Source organism: Dermacentor variabilis, chromosome 3, assembly GCF_050947875.1.
Source record: "Dermacentor variabilis isolate Ectoservices chromosome 3, ASM5094787v1, whole genome shotgun sequence".
NCBI lineage: Eukaryota > Metazoa > Arthropoda > Arachnida > Ixodida > Ixodidae > Dermacentor > Dermacentor variabilis.
The window spans coordinates 30,625,454-30,643,967 of NC_134570.1; the positions used below are offsets into that span (position 1 = coordinate 30,625,454).

At 49.0% G+C, this 18,514-nt stretch overlaps 1 protein-coding gene across 15 annotated transcripts in view; it reads right to left on the reverse strand.

The window, feature by feature from the left end:
• LOC142575352 (uncharacterized) overlaps nt 1-18,514 on the reverse strand; it is a 219,151-nt gene that overhangs the window by 173,276 nt on the left and 27,361 nt on the right. Inside the window, exon 2 of one of the 15 annotated variants that reach the window (XM_075684643.1) lies at nt 17,756-17,818. The exons of the other annotated variants lie outside the window; for them this stretch is intronic. The gene's annotated coding sequence lies outside the window, so the exon portion shown is untranslated. The remainder of the gene's footprint in view (nt 1-17,755; nt 17,819-18,514) is intronic. 15 annotated transcript variants of the gene reach the window in all.

An 18,514-nucleotide genomic window follows, 5' to 3' on the forward strand; every position in this document is an offset into this window, starting at 1 on the left:
ACGCTGTACGCCAGTTAAAAAATAAATTATGTAGAAACATAAAAGCATACTTTCAATGCAAACGAAAGTAATATATATATATATATATATATATATATATATATATATATATATATATATATATATATATATATGCGTGTGTGTGTGCGTGTGTGTGTGTGTTCCGTTGAATAAATACCGTGGCACAGCGTCTTTGACAGCGCGGGGTGGAGCCAGCACGTTCCCTACACAGACATCAGAGGGCCCAGCGGGAGACAGTGAGTGCTGCGGAATAATGTATACCACGGCGGCTATGCTGCCGGGAGGAGAAGGGGTCCGCAGAACGGCACATGCACTGCGGACGGCCGGACTTTCTTCTCGTCGTGGCGTGGTGCATTCGAAAGGAGGAGGCCTTTTCCTCCTCGGCGGCTCAACCCCGCGGGTTCCGGACGTGCTCAGCGGGAGAACGACGTCGACGATCAAAATTCGAGCGCCGCTGAACAGTCGTTAAGGGGGGTGTATGCAGACGCCGCGATAGGGCCCATCCCCATGCGGGCTCTCGTTCAGAATAAAGCAGGGTTGGCGAGAAAAAGATGGAGTTGGAAAAAAAGAAAACGGAAGGAAATAGACAAAACTATCCCGGCACTCGCTCAAATGTGGACTCCAGGCTTCTTTGTTTTTGTTCGCTTTCTTTTCCGTTGAAGCTTCAGCTTGTATTATAGGATCTCATGAACTCTCTCTCTCTCTCTCTCTCTCTCTCTCTCTCTCTCTCTCTCTCTCTCTCTCTCTCTCTCTCTCCTTTTCTTCGTAGAGCACTGTGTTCAAGAAAGAGCACAGTGTCGCTGCTTGGAGGAAAGGACAGAATACAGACAGGAAGAAAAGAAATGAAGCATGTTCCTTATTACTGCGTTTGCCTCCTCTTGTATCTGAAATCTTTGCAAATGGACGCTCCAGCAACGCATGCGCATGATGTACAGGCAAGAAAAGCAAGCAAGAAAATAAGCAAGAAAGAAAGAAAGGCACGCGAGAGAGGCAGAGCATTTAGAAAGAAAAATTAATAAAGCGGCAGCAAGGCTCCATCTAGCACTATTCTTGTGCTTTTCTCTACGATCAGCTTATGTATACATAGACGCCTGATACGTGCACTCTACATCTATAGAACATGCTATACAATTTCATTCAAACGAAAGAACAAACGCATCTATATGCACTGATACACCGACACGCATACGTAGGCGGAATAATGTCGCATTCACTCCGGAACAAGAGCAGACGACACTAGAAGCTATCAAAGATCGAAAGAAGAAAAAACACAAAGTAAGCAAACAGAAAATAATGCGCTGAAAGAACTCGGAATGCTTTGATATGCAAAATCCGACGAACACGAAGTGTAGGTCATTTAAGTTTTGGTCGAACGGCTGTCATATTAGAAGCATTAATTCGGTCAACAGCTGGTCGCACAAACCTTTGGCAACGGCTGCGTGCGGTAACATACGTTAAATAAATCCGTGCAACGCCCGGCGCATACCCAATATTGATCGGCTGTTTTCTAGATCGACCCTGCTGCGGCACTTACGCGGTGTTCTCGGAGCTCGTGATTGACTCTCATAGGACTAGCTTTCCTGGCGTGAATTTTAGTTCGATGCAATACCAACAGTTTGAGGAAAAGAAAGAAGTTTGATTGCGAGCATCACAAAGTACGAGAACCGTTACAAAGAAACGCAGGGTCGATCTGCTGTAGCGCGAGCTGATATTTTTGGCCTACACGACACAATTAGCTGCACCCCGCATCACACAACATCTTCGTCTGTTTACTAACATGCCGTCTTGCCTAACTATGCAAAGATTAGCAAAACTCCAGTGCTTTAAGCTCTCTACGAAGCACTGCTAGTCACAGCTGCACGCTCGGTAGGCTTCTGTACGTTGCACGGAACTAACCAGAACTACAGAAGTGAAAAAAAAAGAAAGAAAGGAGCACGTAGGCGACGCCGCGGGGACGGCCGACCGAGACCGCTATGGTTCGATCGTTTCGCCGCCACGGGCGATAAGTTTTATGCATTCACCGGGACGCCTTGCTCGCTTCCTTCTTACAACGCGACGGCGAGTTACGAAGAGGGAAGGACATCGTCCGACGCGGCCGCCAGATGAAGCTCGTGTGCCTCTTTATTCGACCGCTCTTGCCGTAGCGAGTATAACCGAATTCTCTCTCTCTCTCTCTCTCTCTCTCTCTCTCTCTCTCTCTCTCAGCGTCTTTGCATGAACAGAAGAACAGAACATAATCTAAAAGAACCAAATTGAAGTATGATTTCGCGTTCGCCGCGACTTCGTTTCTATCCTTTGAGAATGCCTCCGAAGCGAAGCGGCACACGACGTTCACTTCAAAGATTTTTGCGTTTCTTTCTTTCTTTCTTTCTTTCTTTCTTTCTTTCTTCCATTCTCTTTCTTCCTTTTCTTGCTTTATTGATGCCATTAGCACGCAATGACTCTTGACGCCTGAGGCTGCTTTCCTAAGATCACAGTACGTACATCTGCCAGACGTATACCAACTACAGAGTAACATTCCTACACATTCTTTTTTCTTTCTTTCTTTTCGCGGAAAGTGATTTTTTTTATTGTGACGCCAAACATTTAAACGATGAAACGACGAGGAAGCGCCAGCGATATTGATGTCGAAAGAAAGTGAACTTCGCCTTGCTTAAATTCCGACGAAGCGAAAATGTGACACAGTGTGTGTAGCCGCGTCACGTGCTGTTCAATAACCGCATCGCAATTTGGTAATGTCATCCAACATCCGAATATATATTTTCCCTGCTTAGTATTATACGCGCGCACTTGCACATACGTGTGAAACACACACGTGCATAGAAACCGCACGAGATCTAGTACAAACAGCGTTGTGTACATTTCCTTTAGTTTCTTGAATAAATTGCGCTTACTCCTTAAAAAGAAAAAAGAGAGCAACAAGAAGAAAGAAAATCGGCTGGTTAAAGTAACGTGGTGAATAGCGCAGACGACAGGCAAGAAAGAAAGACGGAACCAGGACTGCCAAGTCCAAAAAAGTGAAAATCATCGCAGAAATAACTTGAAGTAGTAAAAAAAGTACCAAATTCTCTGCAGGTGCGTAAAAATGTAGTCAGAAAAAGTCGTCAGGCAGCCGCCGCCATGGCAATCACTTAAGGAAAAACCTTGATGGGGCCGACTATGAAACTACTTCTCCCGGAACGCTTACGCTTACTGCCCCTCGAGTCGCTTAAAAAGAAGAAGAAAAAATCTTACGAGACATTACTCGCTTTCCTTGACTGGAATGTGCAACCAACAAAATCCATTCGACAGAAACACCTTGTTCAGACCACAGGACGACTCCTCTTGACTGCGCGGAAAACTGAAAACATTAGTTGTACTACAGGACAAATATACAGGGTGTCCCATCTAACTTTAGCCAGGGTATAAAAATATGCGAACGCTACGCAGCTGAACAGAACCAAGGTAATGTTGTTTGCCGTCACTTGGAGATACTCATACTATCTTTTCATTCCGCCTAATTAGATAATTCTTAATACTTAATAAGTCTTAATTAATCAACTTCTCAAATATTACAATTAGATAAAAAGTGCCAATGAGAAAATTGATGAGGGACATGAAAAAGTCCTGATACAGCTTTCTGTCGCTCAATACGCGCTACATAAAAGTGTTTTTCCGAGCGTGAAAGAAGCCCGCGAATACACGCAAAATTGCCGCGCGACTGGCCGCTCGAGGCGTGACCTTGACCGGCCAACTAATACGTGACCGGCTTCACATACATCACATACGTACGTTCTTTTTTTTTTTTTCACGCTTGATTTTCCTAATGCTGACCCGTTATAGAAGGTCGAGTTATATTCGAATAAATACGGTAAGTCAGAAGTGAGAAAGAAAAGAGTAAGTCGACAGCTCTTCCCACAAGTGAGAGCACCAACGTACGCACGAATGCGCTTAGAGACAACTGCGCGACATTTCGGCAGTGATACATATCTGCACTCACTTTCCACAGCGGCTCCAAGGCAGCGGCCGTAGGCACGATGATAATGGGGCGCCAGATAAAGCCGCAAAAGCGAGCATTGTTGGCCAAGTAGTGGCTGCGTACGAGAATTATATATATATATATATATATATATATATATATATATATATATATATATATATATATATATATATATATATATATATAACGAAGGCACAAGGCAACCCTGAACATAACAATCCGTTAAGTCCTATCGTAAATTATTTTACTTTTGCAAGACATGGACGGCGGCAGCGGATACAACAGATTTTCACCGCAAGGCGACATATTATGAAATGAAGCGGAACTCCACTGAAAATTATAGAATCCGCCAGCAACGTGATTTTCAGCCCGATAGGCGAGGTACACAAATTACGAAACCTCTCTCGCGAGATGTTCTAACTTCCACTTTATTCCTACTGTTTCTCATTACGCAGAACCAAGGCAACATTACGAAGAGTTAAGCCAAATTACATCTATACATAAACGTATATATAAGTGTTCGCTACTACGCGCACTGTTATGCTATATCTGTTTTCTCACGGCCGCTTCCTATTCGTTTTCTATTCTTGTTCCTTTTTTTTTCTCTCTCTCTATCTATCCCCCCCTTTCTTGAGGCTAGGGGCCGTTATTAACGCGCTAGCGGCACGGAGTGCAATCATACGACACACCGCTTCGCTGGCTCGAAGAGGATGAGGAGGAGGAGAAGGCAAATATAACCAAAAGTGATAGAGATAATAGGCAGCAAAGGCATCAGTCTTCTTGTCCCAGAGGAACTTCAGGAGGATGCACAGCGGTCGGTGCCGTTTCGTGCAAACTTACCAATTCCCACAACTATAGAAACGGCGAAAGAACAGGTAGAGTGAAAACGGTGAGGACACCAAAATGCGAAACTAGATAAAGAAAACACTAAATAGGCCGATAAGCGAGGGAGTAGGAGGGGAAAACAAAAAAACGAAAAGGAGACACGGTGCTGGGGACAGGCGTATATATACGGCAGCAATAAAGGCTGAAGATCACACGGGCCAAAGAAAATCACCCACATATAAGACAATACGCTAAAGAGGAAGGACTCAGTAATGGGTTGATAAGCGAGCAAGGAAGGACGCGTGTACAGAGAGAGAGAGAAGGACAGACAGACGGACATGGGGGCCTCCGCACGGCCAAACGACGCACACAGCTGTGTTCTCCAAGTGGCTCACATTTATTTCGAGCTGCCGAGAGCGTCCTTCGTTTCGACCGGGGCCAGGCGTCTCTGTATGCGACCCAACCTCCTCCCCTTCGCCCCTCCCCAGTTTTCCGCCCCCGCGCACTACACGAACGCACGCAGGCATTCTTCCCTCTTCGCCCACCAGACGACCACTTGCGCGCAACCGTCATCACCGCCGACGCGCCCGCGCCGCAACCAACGCGAATTGCGGGCCTCCGACGATTCGGAGCCAAATTACGGTACGCTACCGGCACTCCCTCCACCCATCTCGGCGTGCCAACGCGCGCTACGGCTCCCCTCCCCTCTTCCCGACCCTCGATTCACATCTCTCTCTGTCTCTGTACCTCGATTTCGCGGAGAAGGTGGGCCCTGTACAGAGCTTGCACAGAGGGCGCAATATACAATGTATTCTCTCCTGCGGAAGGGGCGCGTATACTGCCCCGTATAGTAGTACATGCGGATGACAGAAAAAAAAAAAAAAAAAAAAGCAGGAAAGGAATAGCCGACGAAACACAGGGCGTCAAAGCAAGAAAGCATTGCAAGAATAAAAGAAACGAAGAAAGAAAGGAAGAAACGGGAAGGGGGGACAATGGTGGGAAGAAGAAATTTATGGCGTCACAGGAATGCGAAGAGAAACGAGAGAACAATGAAACCTGACGGACATCAACTGGCAGCTACATACAATAATAACACGAAAAGAAAAATTAAACCAAACCGCCTAAATTTCTTCGGCATGATTTTTTTTTTCCCCTGGGTACTTCACATCGCAAGCTGCATAACGTAAGTTGCGTATAAAGTGTGCTTGCTGTTCGGGGAGAAACAACCGGGTGGGGGTCGACGTCATGGTTCCCATATACAGGTTCAGAAACGCAGCGCTGCCGCACTGAAATCGCCGGATTGATAAACGGAGATTGCGTGTTGTGGCTAGCTGGTACTAAGAGAGTTGGAGGCCGAGGCGGACAGCGGCCGTTCCATTCTAGGGGAGGGAGACCTTCCCCCTCGCCATTCTCCTACTCCCCCACCACAACAGCAAAAACATCAGTTTAGTTTGGAAAGGAGACTGGGGAAGGGAAGGGGAGAAAGGGGGACGTACGGTGAGGGCCGAGGGTACCGCGGCTGAAACAGGCGCGGGCGGCAACGTGAGTTTGCCTTGTTTTCTGCTGTCGGCGACTCTGTTGTGCAATCCCGGAGCGCATTACACGGTCGTGATGGTACCATAAGCGAGCAGCAATGTGATGACAGGCGGATGGTTTGGTCCAGGTATACGGCGAACAGGAGACGAGCTCCGGCACGTCCGCGTAAGTTCCGGGGCCGGCGAAGCCAAGAGCCATTGAGACGAGGAAAAGCGCGGACGCTGCTGTCTAATGCGAAATCATTATGTGGCTGCTTCGCAGCCGACACTGAATACACATGCACGACCGGCAAAGGGAACATTCGGAGACCGAATTATGAATAGAAAAGAAGAGAAGCACAACTTGCACAAAACTTCAAAGATTGCGAAGTTATACTATTTGCGGCGTCGCTTCAGTGGCGTGGTTTAACGCACGGTTAACGCGCATCCTCCTATAGCATCACGGGAATAGGGCTCGAGTCTGAGGGCGTCCCACTTTATTCCCCTCTTTCACTGCTAAATCAATGGTCCCGTTTTTTTTTTCCGTTTTTCTTCGGAACCAGGGGCGAAAATTCACAAAAATCTTCGTTCTTATAAGTGCACTATGCCAATGGCCGGTCGCCTTTCCTAATGGTGACACCAGGATCAGTATCGATCGAAACTTTCTATTACGAATAATAATTATATCGTGAGAGCTTTTTGTGAATACGAGCTCTGGATACGAAACGTAGATTTCGTGCGACCGTGACGCGCGCACAACTCGCAAACACGAAATCATCTGAAAGTCGTTGAATGTCAATGTATATTGCAGAGCGATCCACGAATATGCCAACCTGCACACTAAATTAATGCGTTGTTGATGTATCTTATCACCCAGAGGCCGAAAAATAAGAAAACGCGTTGCTAAATACGCGTGACCGCTCTATGTTCGGTAATAAATTAAACAACGCCAATCATTAAAGCAAACGAAATGCATTTCAATAAAAGAGCATGTCCATGGGCTTCATCAGCATGAACAAACCATCGTGCCGGAGTGCACCCCACTAACTGCCTGCTATAATAGCAGAGACAAGGTCACAAAGGCCAAAAGCGTCGCGTACAAGCAGTACACATTGTTGATATAATATACCGCTATAAAATACTACTTCAGATGTTGACAACGTTGTTAGATGTCCGCTTTATTCACTATAGCGAATTTGCTGCGAGATCTGCCTGCTAGCGCTGTTTAGCGACAGCTAACACGGCGAAGAATAGTCCGTCACGCAAATCCTAATTAGTCGTGTCCCGTGCCTTTTTTTTTCAGTTTTAGGCATAGGTGGCGCGGCATCACGCACGCTTTGTCGTCCCTCGTAACGCGCCGCAAAGGAGCTAAAAAAACGAAACCAACGAGTATGAACAACGACTCGGGTGAGTATATAAACAATAGGGAGGGGAAAAAAGGGGGTATAACGTCGCGGAGACAGAAAGAAATGGGCGTCAACTTCCTTGCAAAGGAAAGGAACGAGGGGAAATAGAGACTCGAGTTAGGGAAGAAGAAAGGCCCATCGCTATATATAGCAGGGTTTCATACCACGCCACGATAAAAATGTGCAACACTGTGAAAGGTGCGAACTGCGAAAACGCGGCGACCACAGGGCCGTGGGCGAGAATGTAAGCCGTCTTTCGGCGATACTGGCAGTGCATGACGTTGAAGATCAAATTAATTAGAGAGTGTTAGAAAGAGGAAACGCAAAAGCTTGGGGATGATATCGGCCAGCCGTACAAAAGATCGCAAGGAGCGTACAAAAGAACGCAAAAGGCGTGAAAAAGGGTTTGTGTTATGTTTACGCAAAGCTGATCGAGTGCACTATCTCTAAGATTCCCTACTATCTATAAAACTACAAATGAGGCGGCGAGGTGCGCAGGCTACTTATTTCGCAGATTCAAAAAGAAATTCACTTTTTTAATTCGCGCGCCGTTTGCCTCACCGATTCGATCGCCTGCAAGTATACGCCATCCATGAACAATCAGTCTCCAGAAATGTTACATATAGGAATCAGTCTTACGAAAACCACCCAAGCATGGTCACCCCGGACAGTGCGGCACGTCTGTATAGCGTCCCCGGCACTGCAGCGTACTTAGTTGCAGTAGCGTGGAAGCTTGCAGGTCCGCGCGAGTGCGACCCGCGCGAAGCGGGGCGAAAAGAAAGGCAAAGCCCCCTCCACTTTCTTTTATAGAAGGAAAAGAGACAAGGGCGCGAACAAAAAAAAAAAAAGGAACGAGAACGCGGATTATATATATGGGCGCTCGTATATTTCACGGGACAGGGGTGGCACAACAGGCGGGCAGTAAGCAAGACAGAACGTGTTGGCCTCGCGGGCTATATATGGGGAAGCCTTTCCTCTCTTGCTGTTCTCGAAGGGCGCCTCGACAGAATAAAAGGGGAAAAAAGAGGGGGGGAGGGGAAGGAATGGTCCGTGTTACAAGCGGAAAGGACAGAGGCGAAAAAGACGAATGTCTCAGGAAAGGACGATGACAACATCCAAAACCGTGCGCTGTGATTGAAAGGATGAAAAAAGGCTCCGCAATGGCGAGATGGGGGGTCGGAATGGAGAGATAAAAGATAGGGACGAAGAGAAAGGGCTCAGTCGGCAATCGGACGCGGTGGCAACGCCGAGCGCCTACACAAGACCGCGTCGGAACCCGATGCCGAAGGGCTCTGTCTTATATAATGCGAAGCTCTGTTTCCCGGGCCCCTGGTTCCATTGAATTGAGCCACGGAATCGCTTTGGGGAGTCGTACGTCCCTACTGCTTTCGTTGTCTCCCGATTTTTTCAATAAATCACGAGAAGAGAGCACACGGAGCCGCGAGATACCTCAAAAAGAAGGGCTGCTGTGCTTCGGAGCTATATCTTCTGCAGCCATCATCAACGTGGTTCTCACAATGGCTTTATGGACAGCGTCACCGAGAGTTCGGGACAGTGTGAAGAGGACAAAGCAAGACGCTGAGTACGCTGTCTATGTCCTCTTCATGGAAGCTCCGCACGTGCTCCCAGTTTTCTTTTGAGGTGAGGTTCACACCAACGAGCTCGAGCCACCATTTGCTGCAACGCTCAACTTGCGCTCGCTAACGAGGAGCGAAGAACACGCACAAAGCTAACAAACAGACAATGAGAACACCTAAAGAATAAATTTATAGAATGCCGCACATGCGCATACACTACTAAACACCCAGCGGTTTCTACGGTCCAAGCCACACACCACTTATTGCTCTTTGGACCTCAGAAGTCAGGTTCACCGAGCTCCTCTTCTACGCAAGAGCACTTCTTAATTGGCCAGGTTACGAGCGTCAGGCCAGCTTAAACGTGTACAGAGGAAAGGCTTCGTCCACTCGCTCACATGGAGCCAGAACCTGGCTTCCGGCCTCGGCGACAATCCGTGCTAAGGACACAGTGGTGTCGACTTCGCCGCCAGAATGGATGCCTGGACGTATTTCTCTGTAGCTTGGAAGACAGAAGGAAATGCGAAGAGGCAGAAGAAGGAGAGGGCGATCACAGGGCGTGGCTCTCTCGGACCTGTTGCTGTCCCCGTCAGCTGTCTGCCTACGCATGGGCGGACAGATGGACAGAGACGACCGTCGGGCAATTACACCGCGTACGCCGACGCACAAGCCACACCAAGAAACGGCGAAAAAGAAAGCAATAAACGCTAGAGGAAGAAGAGAGGACTACCGCCGTCCGTTGCGACAAAGCGGGCCAGCGAAGAAGGGAGAGTAAGCGGGGGGAGCTCGCACCCGGCACTTTGAGGACTTGCCGGTGCGCACGCACACACACACACACGTGTGAGTACGTCTGCTAGGACACGCAAACCGGCAGTTAAACGCAGCGGCTGCGAGGGGGTGAGAGGGTTCACTTTGTTCGTTTTTTCCCCCTCCACCTGGAAGATGCATGCGGTGCTGCTGCGCATGCTGCGCGCGAAGTTGTCCGTATACACGCATACATTAAAAAACCCGAAAACCAGGCGTCATGAACGAACCATCACAAGGCACAACGAAAAGCAGTACTCCCGAGTTAACGGCGGCCGGCAGAGGAGTGTTCAGTTGATCTGAATATTGAGCTAAACGCGGGTTACTCCGCCCGCTTCCAAGTGACACTTTCATACTCGTCTTATGTCATTCTTGTACTTTTTCGCTGCCTGCAGCGGCGGGTCGGTGGATATATGGCGTTCTGATGTTGAGCGCGTTATGGCGGGTTCGGCGGCGATAAGGGCGTAAAGCAAAACGAGCATATATCGCGCTTTAGGTGCAGTTTGCAGAACACCAGGTAGTCAAACGTTTCTCCAGTAATAAATAGCCATTCCTTTATGCCAAATGAAAAAAAAAATAATGCTGCGGAGGAGCAATGTACCAGTCCAAACTTATTAATAGTGGCCTTTAGTAAGTTCCTTTAAAGGGACACTACAGGCAAATACTAAGTCGACGTAGACTGTTTAAATACCAGTCTAAAAGCATCGCAACGCTTATTTCGTGCCAAGAACAGACGTAGTTTACAAGAATATTGCACCTGAGGGGTCCGAATACCTTTTTAGAAATTCAAATCTCCCGCCACGCACCCAACCGAGAAGGTGGCGACGTTGCATACGCCATCGCCACCCTTTGCAGCCATCGATGATTAAAACGGAGCCCGACAGACGGCGGTGCCGAGCCAAGACAGACTGGTGCATTCGCCGCTGCAGCTGCTTCTTGGTCAAGTGGCGTAGAGGGCGTAGACCGTTCGGGCATCCCGCGACATCAGATGGAAGTTGAATTGGTTGAATCCTCTGCTGCTTTCAGTTTGTGCGCGCTTCGCAAGCCAGCAAAACTAGCGCAGCGCTACGCGATAACGAAACTACTGAAACGCGAGAACGTGGGCGGCGCACAGCCGAGAGAAAGCGAAGCCTTTCGACGGCCCACGTCGTCGTCAAGGGGAATTGAAATTAGTTCTATTTTCTAAAACTTATACAGAACTGGACAAGTAGCATTTTATTTCATATGATAACACAATACAAGGTCGCTTTCTGCTATCAGTGGTTGAGTACTAGTGACAGAATTTAACTGAGGGGTGCTTTCGCCATTGCGCAAGTGATTGAATGTCCCGGGGGAGTCTCTAATCGTGTCCTGCATTCACCTCAATTTCTGGACGATTAAAACTCTGTCGGCGATGATATTCACGCCTTAGAGATTCTCAGGCACTAATCTATCCCTTTAGCTTGACTTAGTATTTGCCCTTTAGTATCCTTTTAAGACTACAGCTACGGCGTGGCATGGGCCCACAACATCTATCATATAGTATATTAGTATACCTTGACTGAGCGAAACACTATTCGCCATTCCAACAGCAATTCTATCACAATTTGTCTGCCATGCTAAGGTCTCAATAAAGCAGCTTATGAGAACTTGAACCGAACAACCAGACATGCCGTGTGCACTGTCCTTCTAGCACGCTGTATTTCTCCGAGGAAAACTGCAAGTTTGTCAAGGTACCAGTTTCCAAACAGCAAAACGATCGATACGTGTGAGGGACTGTGCACAAACACTCATTGCTTATCGCTTTTCTTTCTTTTCTCAATGTTTGTAACTTTATTGCGGAGCCGTTTGCGAGTTAAACCTGAGCGGTATCCGATATTACGACATCGAAAGTCCGGGCAAACAGAAATAAATATAGAAGACAAAATGATAAGCCAAATGCTCGTGACTCTTTTCCTCTGGACAATGGCGCAAGTGCATACACTACTTGGTGTGATTCACCCCCCACCCCCCTACCGATGTCCGCGAGCCCCACTAAGACCACGACGAGAGAAAACAGGTTGCGTCAAAATGAGAAACCTTCCCACATTAAGCTTGTCCCTCTCGCTAGGCTTGTACTTTCTTTCAGTGCAGCGGGAGAGGGTGGCTTCTAATACAGCACGAACAGGATGAGCTCAGCCCGCCGCATCTGCCGCACGATCAGCCGTATATACACATATATTATATAGTATAACCGGCAAACTGGCAATAGCGAGAGAGAGAGAGAGAGAGTTGAACGCGACGCAGCGGCCAAAGCCGCGCGTTTTACGGCTCATAAAGTATGCAGGCCGACCGTTCAGACATTCCAGCCGCCTTCGGCCAACAACAGCATGCAGGGCGCACCAACGGAGGCCCCCCCGGGCGCCTGGTATACGCGTACATTGTATGCTGTCGAGTTGGATAAAGGAAAAAGAAAAAGAAAGTGCAGGCTCCGCCACCGCCCCTTGGCACTTGCCTCCGGGCAGCCTACGGAAAGTTCTCGGTTTTCATTTTTCTTTTCTCTTTTCTTATTTCCGGCACAGCGCAACGAATCGCACAAAACAAAGGCGCGGTTCCGACGGCCGCGAGGGAAGGCGGGGCCTGTCTAGAGCTTCCATCGTATTATAAGGTTGGCTCTCGAGGACTTCTATATACCGTAAGGCATGGTCTAGCACACGACCATCCCTAAACACGCGCGCTGCGTTCAACGGCTTTTGGAAACGGCCGTAGGGAGGGCGCCGAGGCGCCACTGTACCGAGGAAAACCGTGAGTTTTATGTGGGCCCCCAAACGTGGTCCGAGGCCTTCACGATGGGAGATGAGCGCGCGTATGCACCGCCCCCCCCTTCCCCCAAACACACACACACACACACACACACACACACACACACACACACACACACACACACACACACACACACACACCGCTGTCCGTGCTCTGAACTCGTTCAGTCGGAGTATCGTTCTTGCTGAATGAGCGAACAGACTTGCTTTCCAGCAGATGGCCAAGCACTAGCGCACTCGCACAACGAACTGTAAACCCGCTCTAAGCCAGCGGCTAATACAAAAGACGGGAAACAACAGTGACCCTGAACGATGCGAATTCATTTAAAGCGCACACGACAAGAGTGTTCGTCTTCGCAGAACTTCTCTTATGCAAGTGACAGCGATTTCTAGGTGGCTATCGTTTGCCTGCTCTCGCAGCGTGTAATATTGACCACAGCACAGCGATGACATATCGTGCTCGGCACACTGACAGAAGCCTACTGAAATACCGGACCCACATTCTAGAATACACCTTCCATGTCGGGCTATCTGTGAGTACTAGGCTTAGAATAATGTCTAGCCAGTGCCGACAACCGTCGGCCAGGGAAGTTACAGGACAAGCGCGTATTCTGTCTCCTCCTCGTCAGTTGTCGTGTATTATAGCGCTATAAAGAAACATGGTCCCAGATCCACGAGCTCTTTGAACAGAAAATATTCCACATGCTGCCTGACTTACAACCAGCCACACCAACAACCACATAGAACAAGTTTCAAACAGGTTCCAACAAGCTGCAACTATCGGAGTCCTATACCGCACGTCTTCTGCTTTACAGGCACGGATGAGGAGATGCGACATCGGTCACGTCGTCTGCTTGGTCCAAATGGTTTGAACGAATCTCACGGCCAATCGCAAACGAGCGAAACCGGCTGAAAGGAATGCGGAGATCATCTGAAGGCGGGGATTCATCGTTGTCGGAAGGCGCGAAGCGTAGATGACGCAACAAAAGTCGAAAACACGCCAGAGGTCACTGAAAGACAGCCACAACATATCGGAAACCGGAGGTATACGGTACGTTGGCTGTATCGCCTCCTTATCTAATCGCGCGCGAATGCAGTAAAGTCGAAGTTGCCCTTTACTACTTGCGAAGCAAGACCGTAGGACCTGGGATGGGGTGGCGCGGCGTGATGTATACCACGACATCCGGCTTGCAGTAGGAATGAAAAAAAAAAAAAAACGCAAAACCGGCAAATGCAGGCAATGTAGTAAAAATACCTCGCTTGCTAACGAATCTGAAATGCAAACGTGCCGTACCCTTCCCTTCTGACAAACTATTCCCGGAGAGTGGCCTCGTTCTAAATAAAGGTTCACTGTTCTGAAGACGTCCGCTACACAGAAAGGCTGAACAGAAAAAAGCGACAAAACAAGCACGGCGCGCGCTCGCTGCGAGGCATTATCTTAACGTTGGCGACTTTCATACGCGAGACCAACCACGCAGCTCTCTGAGCTTGCTCCTATTAGCGCTGCGGGAATCATCAGAGCGTCGCGACCTTCTCGCGCCCAGTGCGCTTCCGGCAGTCAAATTAACCCCCCGTATACGTGCCGGGCGGTTCTTTTCACTCGTTCTTTTCTCTCGACGCGCGAGACCCATCGCCTCTGCTTCGCCACAGCTTCTCTCGGTGTTCTCGGTACCCAGCTGGGAAGCCGGAAGCGTGACGGCCGAAGTCGGCCGCGAAGCGATGCGCCGCCCAGGCACTGCCACGTACAGACAAAACCCCGCGCGAAGCGGCGAGAAGACTAATGCGAAACGGCCGTTGATTTTGCGGCGAGCACCCAGGAGGGTCCCCAGGAGTGCTTCCGCTGGCGCACGGCAGGCACACCGGCTACGGTGAAACGGCGATTGCATCCACCGAGCGCGAAAGACAAATATCATCGCGGCGTGTGGCACAGCTCGACCACGAGTCGCCAGCAAAAGCAAAATCCAACGAACACCCCCGTAAGGAGCCCAAATTCTACTCGCGATTGCGTAATACACATCCGTCCGCAAGACAACCCGCCTTTTTTTTTTTTTTCGTCCTTTTGTCCTGCGGTTGGCGAGCCCTACGCCGACGTTGAGAAAGTGGTCTACCGAAGCCGCAATAGCGGAGCGTCCAGAGTGGATAGTGCCTGGCGTGCGTTCAAGCAGGCGAACGCCGATTGGATGGAACACAAACACACACACACACAAAAAAAGGGGGGGAACGAGAGATAAGAGAACGCGAGAGAAGTGTTCGTAATGAATAGCTCCCATCGCTAGCGGCCCTCACAGTGCGTGACCACTGTGTGGCCAATGCAGCGCGGACAACGGGGGCTAGTCGTGTCTTCAGGGAAATCTGCTGCCCGAACGCGGGTTTGGTGGGAAGGTGAAAGTGCAGCCAAATAAATGGCGAATAGAAGGTGCACTGGACCATGTGTGTGCGTACGGAGAATGGTGGGGGTGTAAGTGCGCAGAGTAGTTCGGAAGCCAGCAGAGCTTCAGAATTTGAAGCGACCAGGCCCGCTTTACGGCGGTGGCGACCCACCGACCCAGCAACCAGCGACGGCCGTAGAGCGGCTGCAGCGACGCGGCAGATCCCTCGTACAAGCGAACCCGCACCACAGCCCGCGCGCCGACGCCGGCCAGTGCTGCAACCGGGTAGAAAAACATTCCTCCTCATCCTCGTCAGCCTCGCCCTCTCTTTCTCCTCCTCTCTGCAGTGGCGCGCGGGGAGCGTCTGTGGCAATGACCCCCTCTCCCTGCGAGCAAGCTGGGCCACGTGAGTGGAAAGAACATTGTAGAGAGAAAGAAAGAGCGAGAAAGCACACAGCCAAAGCAACGCTCGAGAAGGTTTCGATAATAGCGTCGGCAGAGGATGAGGACCAGAAGGAAGGGGGAAAGACAAAAGGGAGAGGAGGGCGCGCAGCGGAGGAAAAAGACATCAAACAACGCCGCGCACGGTCGTGTGGAGGGGGAAGCGTAGTAACCACAATAGCCAAAGGCGAAAAATAAAATACCAGTGGAGGGAGCCGTAAAAAGACAAAATAAAATGGAAAGGACAGAACAGAAAGCGTAGGCGAGGAGGCGAGGCTTTCGGAGCATGCGCAGACCGAGGGGAACCGGCATTTCCTAGAGGGGCGGGCGAACCGGAGATTGGAAAGGAGGGAGGAGGAGGCTTCTCCGGCTGGGCTGGCTGGCGAGGCCGGCCTGGCGTGCTGCCCGGCTCGGCAGCGTTCAGCAGCAGCCGGGCGCCCCGCTGAGTTTTTTGCCTCGAACCTGCCTGCCTGTCGCTAGGAGACACGTCGAGTCTGCCGACATGCGTGCGAGCGCGGCACACCGGCTGGCTGACTCTCCACGGCCTCGGCAGAAAGGCCGGCCCTCGAAAAAAGAAGGTCCCGCGAAGAATTGCTTAGTGAACCCCGCAAGCATGCCGAAGAACACGCGGCGCGGCCGACCTTTTGTTTCCTCGCAAAGGTTGTTCGGACTCGTCTCTGGACGACCTGACTTTGTGACAGAAGGTCAGCACTGCCAGTATTATCCATCGTCCGCCGCACGCGAATTCCATGCGGCTGGTGAAGGCAAAATGCTAACGGGGATCGTGGCCGTAGTGTTTCTTTTTTGATACGACGTGCAGGCGTGAACGTTGTGTTCGCAGCTCTTTAATCAACTCGTGCCGTGGACCCGTAGCGCACACCTCACGGGACTTGAACTGAGACTTCAAAATGGTGTATGCAGTACACTCATATGACGACAACAGATGGCACAGAGACAGGAAGTAACACCACGACACAGCGCGGGCGAGATTCGTAGCTGTGCCTGTGCTGCAGCGGGCGGCTTTTTCTTTTTTTCCCCTCCTTCTTTTACCGTGGCCATAGTACTTACAGTTTAACCGAACTGGCTTCAAATAGCATGCTGTTTTAATGCGTCATTGTTAACGTGCTTACAAATGTCTGCGCCATGCGCGTCAGAATAAATTCGAGAACACACAAACACACACACACAATATATATATATATATATATATATATATATATATATATATATATATATATATATATAGTATCAGTGAGAGCTTCACGTATGGAACAAACACATTCTTCAGCCCGCGGCATAGTTAAAATGTCCGCTAAAATGCGAGGCTGGAGTTCACGGGGCCAATCTTTCTCGCTTACCACCTTTACAATACAACACCCTGCAAATATAGCATATATTTGCACAACTTACAGCAGAAGCGCGTTTCAATATTTGATTTATTTAGAAATACCGCTGTGCCTGCTTCCGAACACTAATACAACGTATATACATTGAACATATCACATGTAAAGCAAGCACATTCAAAAATCGCTCATGTGGCAATTACCGCGGAGAAGCACGTAGGTTATTCTACATTTCGGTGGTAAATGACCAGAAAGAAAACTTGAAATCATCGAAGTGAGATACTGAGGGAATAATATTCCGTGTCACATGGACACTTTCACCGTCGCTTTAATATTCATTTATTCCCACCTGAAATTTCCTGACGAGCCCTCCCCCCTTCTCCTCTTTCTCACGGAACAGAAAGTTTCAGGAGGTGAGCACCCGAAGAGCGACATGGATGAAAGGGAAAGCTTGAATGTGAACGCAAGGCGAGGGCTAGTGGCGGTCCGAATATCTTCAAACAAGTTGGACAGCAGGTTACCGAAAGTGAGTGAAACTTGCACCATATGACACTACCGAAGTTCTAGCGCAATGTTTCGTGCCTGTATTTCTATATCTAGATTAATACGGCATGCCCACAACGCCGAAAGCGCAACTGAGTGATAGGCGACTTGCAAAATAGTAGCCGCCCTCTTCCACACGTAGCCTTCCGTACTCACTGGAAGATCTGGCTCGAAAACGACTGTTGTTTTCACTGTTGCCTGGGCTGCAGCAAGACTGGCCTGCAAACGAGAAGATACACGATAGTGCGCTGTCTTTTTTTTATTTGGCCCCGTTTTTTAGCACTGTTCGTTTTTCCAAGTCATGCACCAGCTAGGTCATCGACGTACCTTATATATATGCGTCAATTTGCGACGAAATTTTAGTTTTTTTGTAATATCGTCATTTTTAAAAATAGCATAAGGATGAAAGTATAATTTGATGCGAAGTGGCTTCACGCCTTAGCAATGAAATACTTTTGTCAGAAGTTAAGCAAACTGTTGTTTCGGCAACTCAAGAAACGTGCATACTTGTTAAAGCATTCTTGGCATTGTCTGGCGAGCTCTAGGAGTGTGTGTTTGCGTGATGCACAGCCTCCACACACACACACACACACACACACACAGTGTGTGTATATATATATATATATATATATATATATATATATATATATTACGACACGCAATACAGTGCTGCAGTTAGCATTTAACGACTTAGCCAATTTGTTTCATCCGCTTCAATTTTGTACAGGGCACGCCGAAGCGGCTGCGAATTTTTCTGTTCGTATGCGCTCGCTTGTCGCTTCAAGTACACATGTATGTTACGCTTCGCGAGTAATATTGAAAACGAGGGCTAAGGCTCTCAAATAAATGCCACAGCATGTAGCCAACAAGTTCCGGCACATACTAAACCAGACGAGCTATTGTGCGAAAGTATCC